This window comes from Cibotium barometz, chromosome 52 (assembly GCF_041138505.1).
Source record: "Cibotium barometz isolate CiBa-2024 chromosome 52, ASM4113850v1, whole genome shotgun sequence".
In the NCBI taxonomy this organism is placed as follows: Eukaryota; Viridiplantae; Streptophyta; class Polypodiopsida; order Cyatheales; family Cibotiaceae; genus Cibotium; species Cibotium barometz.
The window spans coordinates 34,070,359-34,080,996 of record NC_141097.1 but is presented as its reverse complement, the minus strand read 5'-3'; positions in this window follow the sequence as shown (position 1 = coordinate 34,080,996).

Sequence of the window (10,638 nt, the reverse complement as noted above, 5' to 3'; positions counted from 1 at the left end):
TATGGCAAACTAAGTGAAACTATGGATTGGGATTATTTTGTGTAGATGGAAATTGGAACTGGCTTTAAATTTTTTGATGTCTGAATCTCTTTTTTTAGCAGATGATGTCCATTTTGTACATAAAAGCTGTTTAGAGTTCCATAAAGGCGGGACAAATTTATGTGCATGTAATGTATGTGAATATTATTCTTTCCTCTTCCAAAAGCTATTGGAATTGTTATATTGTTTCTCTAAGGTAACCATGTCTGAGATCTTGTACATAGGTGGGCCTGCACCATGTCGCTAAGTGTCCTTTTAAAGCCGTCGCACCAAGTGCCCCAACTTTATCCCCGAATCCGGTGCCAAAGATGTTAGCTTGAGAGAAGCATACATAATATGGACACATTTAGCTTCATCAATGGCAGGCTCTACTTTAAAGCATATACATACTCCCAAGGTTAAATGGCTAGAATGGAGAGGCCAAGATTTGTTGAAGTATTATGGCAGAGATTATCTGACATATATGGATGGACATCATACACTCTTTTTGAGGGAGATGGTGGGCCAGTTGGAGAGAGCCACAAGCCGCTAATGAACTTTTATGCTTTACCTCATTATCGGCTTGTGGCTCAACTTGAGAGCTTCTTTGTAGCCTGTGTTTTTGGACATTCTACCCTTGACTAATGCTTGATCTTTTCTTGAAAAAAGAAAAAGAAAATGATTTTTTTTTGGTCAGAGTATTATTTTTCAAAAAAAAAAAGTGTAAGAGAACATGCAAAAGTTGAGAATAGGGTGTTTGAAGGGCTCTAGCATCAATAGGTGTTTGCATTTTGCTCAAGGTATATAATATTTTTGAGAATAGGGTTTTTCAATAGGTGTTTGTATTTTGCCAAGGTACATGATATTTTGCCTGAGCGCCCTCAATAGCCTCTTTACATCTATCCCGCCCAAGCTATCAAAGCGCCGAAAAATCCCCCCAAGCTGAGTCTATGTGCCAATGTGGTGGTATGTATGTTGTGTTACTCCTTATCACAAGCCGTGTTCTATCAATTATTATTTTAATAACAAGAGTAATCAACCCTGAACTTTTTGGTATTCGAATTCATCGCTTCGCATATCCAAAAAGACATTTGAAAATCTGCCCATGTTATTACACGCACACTGAGTCCTCTCCAGTGAGCTTTGCTAATTACTGTGTATTTATAATTTTTCTATTAGTGTTACTGTAAAACCAAGAAAGATCCGATAGATAATCTCTAATAATATAAAGCATATAGCTAAATATAAAATTTGTTGTTTAAATGTTAGTCTTCTTGTTGAAATATATGGGGTTTGATTCGTAGGCTAGGGATGAAGAAGGCGACGTCCAAGAAAGCGGTCGGGGTTGGCAGGCATCTCTTACACACACTGACTGACTGACTGACACTGCTGTCACTCAGCAAAATAGATTCTCTTCTTCTTCTTCTATCTACTACTAGGCTTGTGGCACCAACAACAAGGCTCGGCTGTGTGTGTGCGTGTGTGAGAGAGAGTGAAGAACATATCTCGAGGGCCCCTGAATTACAGCAAGAATTCAAGCTTCAGCAGCTGCCACAGAGAGACCACCACCCGAGCTGCTCTCACTCTTCTTTCCTCCTCTATTATGTAAGGAAAAAAGACACCTGAAGGCTGTTGAAGCTTATATAAGTTTAATGGAGACATTTTGCTAAATAGTAGTAGTAGTATGTACACCTGGATTAAATGGACACTATTAAGCTCGTGTTTTTAAAAAATAATGAATACAATAAAAACATTGACACTCCTAAGGGGGGGCTAAATCAATTGAACGACACATATCACACTTAAGAAGAAAATGATGGGAAGACATGAAAAGTAACCAAAGCCAAGCATAAATAATGTCAAAAAGAAAAGTTTGTTACTTGGCCACTAGAAAATTGAATGAAGAACTCTTTTATTATTTTGAAATGATTTCTTTACATTATATCATGAAGACTTTCCATAACTCCAATGGGTCACCCTAAAGTAGTGACTGTAAACTTGGCTTTTGTAGACAACAAATTACTTGCACTTCGAAAAAAAATAGAATCAAGTACAAATTTAAACCTGACTAATTTCTTGTAGTACTCAACTACAATGCAATAAAAGAGCACCATCTTCATCCCATCGATCAATGTGTTTCCCACTATTCTCAACAAAGATTTAGAGGGCCAATAATTGAGAAAGTTGGTCCATCATTGTTGACATAAAATCAATAATTTACGACCTAAAAAGTCATGTTTTGCATCACATGTTTGCCAATTATTTTGGGTTTAAACCTTCAACTTTCAAATTACACTTAGTTTAGATTACAGTGCACCTCCCCCCATTGTGCTTGTTGAAAGTGTATGGCTTCATTGCATCTATTGCAAAAAGGTGTCTACTCGCACTCGATAAGATGGGCAGCAAAATCCCACTTGAAATACTAGATTAAAAGCACAAAATCCCACTTGAAATACTAGATTAAAAGCACAAAATGCCATCAAAATACATGATATTTACTTCCTTTCAAGTAACTTACAATAGCATAATCCCTTGCTTTATAAACTTACTAAGCAAAACTTACTTTAGTAATCCTTTTTTACTAAGCAAAAAAACCTCCAGCTCTCCTATCGTTGTATCTCTTAACCACCCTACAATTCCAAAAAGTTCACCCTTCCACCTATTTCTTTGCTCTAGTTCTAACCCATAGGGTGTGCTAAACTAACAACCACCTAAAAGTATTTAATTTGAGGACTTAAAAGAACTTTCTAGAGATCTGAAAAAAACTCTTTGAAATAAAGATAGGATAAATTTAAGTGATCTCTGAGCCAATCCAAAAGTAAACATTGTTCATAAAAGGACTCTGCACCTCCACTCTTGAGCCAAGATAGACCTTGAATTGAAGATTGTATATCTCCATAAGGCTAACCTTTTCTATAACAAAGGTTCTATCCACTCTTCTAAGACCAAAATTGATTCTTATAGCTCCCTATGTAAGCCATTTTGTTTAGTTTTATACCATGGGTTTCTCCAAAAGCTTGCACTCTTCTTATTTGAAATCCTAGCCTATTTGTAGTCGAATTTTGAGTACACTCAGCTTCCCAAAATCCAATCTATAGGCTAAAAACCACAATTGCTATTAGCTCCCTAAAATATTCCCCTTTACCATGCCATTGAGCTTGGGTTTGTACTTGTGCCAAGTAGACGAAATCCTTTTACAAAGATCAAACACACTTTTGGTAACCTTGTCCAAGACTTGTAAACTATAGGAGAGACTAGATGTAAACTGACTATAACGCGCTTAGGCAATGCATGCTTCTTCTCTATTATCATTCCATCACATAGTCTTCAATAAGCTTTTGTAAAAGGGGTCTCTGACAATTTGTAAATTAAACCACATTGATATGATTTTAATCAAAATCATATTCCCTTCTAGAATATAAACTGTATGGAGCATCTCTTTTCTACCTCGTTAAGAATCTAATCTCTTCTCTAACCCAATGTCACATTCTTGCCCAAGGAGTCCCAAGCACTCATCATTTCCCCTTCTTTTAGTTGAGTGAATACCATGGCCCACAATTTCCTTATTACAAGTTATTTTTTGCTAGATCTTATTATTTTACAAGAAAGTGAACAAAACTTGAGAGTAAGGTGAAATATTAGCTTGAAGAAATAAAATTTGATAGCAATTTCTTATGTTAGTAGATTTTATTATTTTACAAGAAAGTGAACAAAATGAAAAGTTTTGTATCACAAATCTCTTAATTCTAATGTCGCATTATCTAGTGTTCATCTAGGAGAGATAGTTGCTTAAGAAGTTATAACTATTTATACCCATGAAAGAGGAGGTGGTTCAAGAACTAATGCTGGAGAGAGAGTGGTTCAAGAAGTAATCACATAAATGTTTATACCTATGAAAGCTAAGTATTTTGAAGCAAGTGGAAACCTTAGACATATCGAATTATTCTTCTTTGAATTATTTGTAAGTTTAAAGTTTAGCCTTAAAACATAGAGCTTTAGGAAGGAAGCAATTGTATCACATGTATCACAAAAGTAAAGAGACATGGTATAGAGAAAAGGCAAGAAACACATGCCAACTTTGGGCGTAGTTATAGAGTGACCATACAAGTTGGGTGTTGTCGAGAACTTTAGGGGAGTTGCAGAGTCGTCCATACAAGTTGGGTGTTGTTAAGATTTGGGAGGGGAATTAATATCAACCATGAGGTTTACAAAGAAAACAGAAGTTAAATACATTAATGCTTAAAGATTTAGGACGGGACTATGAGGTTTACAAAGAAATCACAAGTTAAATATGTTAATGCTTAAAGCATTGGGGGTAATTGAGAGAGAGAGGGAGAGTGTGTGTTGGAAGACAATGACCTGTAAAATAAATTGCAAATAAGAAATAATATAATATAAAAAAATTTTGTATATAACACAAGATTGGGTCCAATTTCCTCCACACAAGAGTGAGCCCTTCTCTTGGTGTATTTTAATCATATTTCTTGAAATAATTTTTGGGGCTCAAAATAGCTTTCACTTTTAAGAAGATGTCAACTTCAACAAAAAATAGCTTTATCTATTGAACTTGCAAGCCAAACTACTCAAAATAGGTGTAAACCTCAAACCATCTCAATGTGTACATATCTTGTAAATTTAAATATGCATAAGGGAGCTTTCACATGTATCAAAAAATATATTTGTTGACATAAATATGGATGCCACCCAAAATGGAATAAATGGCATGTGTTGTCACAAAATCAAATGATGCTCTGCCAATAATCTTTCTATCCACCAGCTCGCCTTGATTATCCAACCCAAGGATTTGCACTTACATCAACTATGCCAATCAATTACAAAGGGACTTTCATGATCCAAGAAACGTGATCTAACCATTAGTACTATAATTCCTTACTAAAGAGCAAGAAGGTTCTTAACTTGAACAAATGGTGCCACTGTATCGGGGGATCGGGCTAGTCTTGCGGGAGGTAAGGCAGTAAACTTAGTTTTCTTTTCAATAATCTTCTAATTTTCCCCACTTTATCTTGCCCTTTGATGAAAATTCTTGGTTGATTGTTGAGGAAGTAGGGACTGGAGTTGTGATTAGGTGTGGATTTGTGTCATTTAGAATAGGATTTTACTTATAAATTTAACCTCTTTGGTGTTCTATGGTGCTTATTTTATTCAGCTCTTTGTCTCATGGGAGTCGTGGAATGAAGAGCAAGCTATCCTGGGTGTGATTGAGGTAAGCTATATCTCCACTTGGTAGATTCATAACTATGACCTTTGATTATCTAGGACATTAGTGTACTAGCATATTTTTTTGCCTAGATTAGCTCAATCAAGTATTAATCTTAGTAAGTGTTGTTTTAAGTTGATAAATTAATCTTATTAAGTGTTGTTTTAAACATAACATTAGAGTCTTGTTAAGCAACCCTATCATATCAAAAAGCCTAAAAAAACATTCACAAAAACCCTTAAAAAATAAAAAATTATAAAAAATGCATGTTTTGTCTCTTTAATTGTGAGATCGTCACCTATGATCAAGATTGTCCAGATCCACATCATTACGTAAGCATCTAGATCGTTGGTTAGAGCCTAAAAATAATTAATTTATAGCAATATATGGTAAACGGCCTTCAAGAGCACAAGTTATGAGGGCTAACAAAGTACTTGGCATATTTTCTCTTGTAGGAGAGAATAAAGGTAAGTAAAGACCCATTTGTTAACTGAAAAAGATAGTGAAACCAGTGCTAATTGCTATCTTTAATACACTTTTTGGATTGTCAATCTTGAATTCAGATCGTTGATCGCATCCGCTTCAATCGTGATGATTCTAATGTCCGATGATTTGGTTCAAATCATCTGTTTTCTTGATTGACAATCTAGCAGTCCGATCGTGATGATGCACGTTTAGAACTTTTTCAAGTGATTCTAGTGTTGTATTAAGTGCTTATACATTTGTGGTTAGGTCGACCACATAGTTGATGCCTTTTTGGACACTTTGGCCACTCTCTACCTGAATAGTAAATAGCCCCAACCTTTATGGATTGAACATAAACCACCATTTTAGCCTTATTACTCATCAATATAGCTATCCAAAGAGCCCTAAGTTGCCAATTCCAACAATCCTACCTCATCTTATCTCAATTTTCCAAAAACAATCCTATTATGTCCGACAAGCCAAAAGGTAGGCCAAGGAAGTTTCCTATTGCAATGGAGGACATGTAAGGAGAGGACTTGATTGAGCAAAGCACCATGGACACTATTGAAGAGGTTGAAGAGCAATTGAATATGGGAAGAACTCATAACCACACTTCCCAATCCATGGGTCAAGCTTGCCTCAAGAGGAGTTGAAGATAAAGTGAACGTGGAAAGTGTCCATAGCATATGCCTCAAGGTTTACAAGCAATATCCAATGACACTCCTCTACAATTTCTTGTGGAAAGAATTGATTTCAAACCTTTTATGGAGAGGTTGGATACCATCGACCATACCTTGAGCTCAAGATTTGATTTAATGACTACGAGGATGGGAGTGATGGAGGATAAATTGCCTCAACCCATGATTCAACACCATCGAGATTCCATTGGAGGAAGAATTGATGGTGTTCATGATGGCAAACAAGTTATGCACAAAGCTTCTTATGATGGGAAGGCAAGAAAGCTATGTAAGAGGCTCCTATAAAAACTTCATAATTTGGATTCATGATAGATGCTAGGATGCCACTTATAAAGGATCTAAGACTATCTACATTTCAGTCTGGTCCGACAAACAACAAGCCTCACGCAAGCCAATGGATTCATGCCTTGGGGAGGCCAACATGATACCCATTCATCCAAAGGAAAATCATCCCATGGTGATAGATGGGGAGATGTATTGGGATGAAGAAGAAGCTATGCATGATTGGGATGAAGAAGAAGCTATGCATGATTGGGAACACATGTTTTTCTCACAAAGGCAAAGGGAGGTACATGATAGATGGGTGGGAAGGCAAGAAAGGAGTAAAAAGACTTTGCCCAATTCTCTTACATGCAAATGTAAAAGTATAAACCCTCTACCCATCATGGGACTTCATCTTTTAATACTTTAAAGGATGTCAAGCACAAGGTTTCCCTCTCCAAGTTTAAGGGTGATAGTTTAGGTTTACATGAGTGGTAAGATGGAGATTTATTTTTAGCTTTACCCCAAGAGTGAGCAAGATAAGATACAATTTGCTTCATTACATATGGAAGATTTTTCTCACCAATGGTGGAGGCACACTATTGCAACCGCTTTCTAGGATGATCTTAGAAAAAGATTAGCAATCAAAAAATGCCCACGATATGAGAGCTAGATAGGCGATTGAGACACTTGAGTAGACAAGATCGTCGATCACAATTGAATAACGACTTGGGTTAGTGATTTGGATTCAAGATCAGCGATCCAAAGTGCATTTATGATGGTACCTAACTTTGATTTTTATGTACTTTTCAGGTACTACAAGCATTTTTACTCAGGTTTTACAAGAAAATATTTGATTAATAGTTTGACAGCCCCCATTATTTATGCTCAAGTGTGTGGCAATGACGTGCATTTACCATAGATAGCCTCACATTAATTATTTTTAGGCTCTGGTTAGTGATCGGATGCAAGTTGACAATCGAGACGAATTGAATCCTGGTTAGTGATCAGATGCAAGTTGACAATCGAGACGAATTGAATCCTGGTTAACAAATCTGAAAATTTCATAGAACAGAAAACATGGTTTATTTTCAAGGTTTTTCTTAATAAATTTTGGGCCTTTTTGATATGATGGGGTTTCTCAGCAACACTCCAATGTCATATTTTCAACTTAATTTAACAAAAAATAAGTACTAAGATTAATGCCTTGATTAAGATTATCTTAACCAAAAAATACAAAAAACGCTAATGTATACTAGTGTCCTAATTATTTTAAGATTAATAATGTTCATGGATTATGATGAAACCAATCAAGTGGAGAGATAATTTACCTTAATCACACCTGGGAAAGCTTTCTCTTCATTCCACTACTCCCATGAGATAAAAAATTGAACAAATTAAGCAATATAAAACACAAAAGATGTTAAAGTTAGAAGCAAAGCCTCTTCTAATCGCACAAATCTACTAATCACACCAATAGCACACACATTTACACAATGTAGCTCAAATCCTACTCTAGAACATATTTTGTCAACATTCCAAGGCCAAGATAGAGTGGGAAAAATAGATGATTTTTGAGTAGAAAAATAGCTCTACTTCCTTATCTCATCCAAGACTAGTTTGATCCCTGGCAACAACGAGATCATTTGTTCATGTCAAGAATCTTCTTACTCTCTAGCTAGGAACCATAGTGCTAGTGGTTAGACCACTTGTATTGAATTGGAAGCCCAAATCGGAGAGGCTAAAGAGGCCAAGAGTGTGTTAATCCCTCTTGTTTAATCCTTTCCCCTACTCTCTTATCAACTAGGTAATTTTTTTAAAAGGTAAAGTTTAAGCTAGAAAGCTTGAACCACTTCTTCTCCAATCATCCTTAATCACACTCTCACTCAAGCAAGTAAGCATGCATACTTAACACACAACTATCCACACACACATTAGTATTCATCCTAGAATTAAGCAAGTAAGAAGCTAAGAGCTCAAGAGAAGAAGAAAGCTTTGCACTTGAGAAATGATATAATTTTTTTCTATTCATATTATTAAAAGTTGTATATATATAACTTTTGATAAATGATAGAATTCCGCCTATTCACATTATCAAAAGTTGTATATATATAAAGGGGCTTTGCCCAACCATCCAACTTAAGTGGGTGCCCAATTCCTATCTCTAGGCTTGTAGATGGCTAGCCTTTGATACATCATTGGCCCATGGCGATACATAGTGTGAATACATCTTAGGCTAGAGGTAGGGATTTAGGGTGTATGAAAAAGAGTAACACACCTCGTTTCACGTGTCAACACCACCTCCAAAAGAGTTGAAAGAGGCTGCAGACACCAAGCAGCAAGAAGCCATACCGAGATTGTGTGCAGTGGCCCTACCTAACCCCGTTCCCATAAAAAAAGAGTCACACTTGGTGCCAAATCCTAAAGAGAGCTACACACACACACACACACACACACACACACACACTTCCTTGGCACCACCAGGAATTCACAAGGCCCAAGGAGATCACCACAATCCAACAACACCCATATGTGCCACTTGCTAACTAGAACTGAAAGGACGAAGACCAATCAAGCACACCAACAATAACGTCAAAGATTTTGTCATGGATGGTCAAAAGTGATTCTCCGGCTTCCCTTAGGTGAGCTCACATGGTAAGTCGGATCCTTAAAATGGCATTGTACACGTTACATGGCACCTCCTACCAATTGTACACACATACCTAGGAATCATTAAAATCTTGAAAACCAACAATAATCGTATCATGGGTTTAAGTTATAAGCTATACTTAACTTTTCTTCATAGATGTGTTCTGGTGACTGTGATGAATAACCTTGTATTGACAATACTACATACTTATGTGAATCAAAGAGGTAATCATGATTAACATTATTCTAACATAGGTTAGATTTAGATTTAGGATTCATTCGATACATCTCTATTCTTAGGATATTCACCATAATGTAAGCTTCTACGAGAATTAGTCACCCATTTTCTTCCTAGTAAGAATGTTACATTAACAACACCTAGTATCATTTTAAAACATGGGAATTGGAACCTAACATTTGTTGTTAAGTGTGGCCCTCCCAATGCGCGAATTTCAAGGCTTTAGAAAAGAAGAATTGGCATGATACTTTCACTAAATGCGATTTCACAAAACTGGATTTAGTATAAAAAGAATCTACTTGTCCAACTAACAATAATGATTACTAGCCTTTTTCTCACATCATTTTTGGAGATATTCCTTATCATCAAGTGTTGTTTAATATTTTAAAACCATAAGCAACATGTAGCATTACCACTATTAAGATTTAAGCATTGTTACTAACATTATCAAGACATAAACATTTCTAGGCCTACCATTAGCCCTTTTCTCACATCATTTTGGGAGAGATTCCTTATCATCTTGTTCAATATTTTTAAACCATAAGCAACAAGTCACATTGCCACTATTAAGATTTAAGCATTGTAACCAACATTATCAAGACATAAGCATTATGCACATGCACACATGCACACACAAGTGTATGTGTATGCACACACATCTAATTATGCACACACACACACATCCACATATATCCACATATGCAATCCACACACACAGGCACATAGATGCACACCCACACTCTCTTACGCACACGCACATGCACATAGAGACATACATGTGTATACATATAGGCACATGCACACAAAATCGACACACACCCAATCACACACATGCACGTACATGCACAAACGCACATATATATGCGTACACACACATGTGCTCATGATGCCACACATACACACACACTAACACACTTACCCACATACACACTAACACACTTACCCACATGGACTTGCACACACATGCCAACGCACACACAAATATACACATGTAAATACACGCGCATGAACACACTTGAACGTGTACACACACATGTATGCATGCACACACAAGTGCACATCTAGGTGCACACGTACACACACACATATCT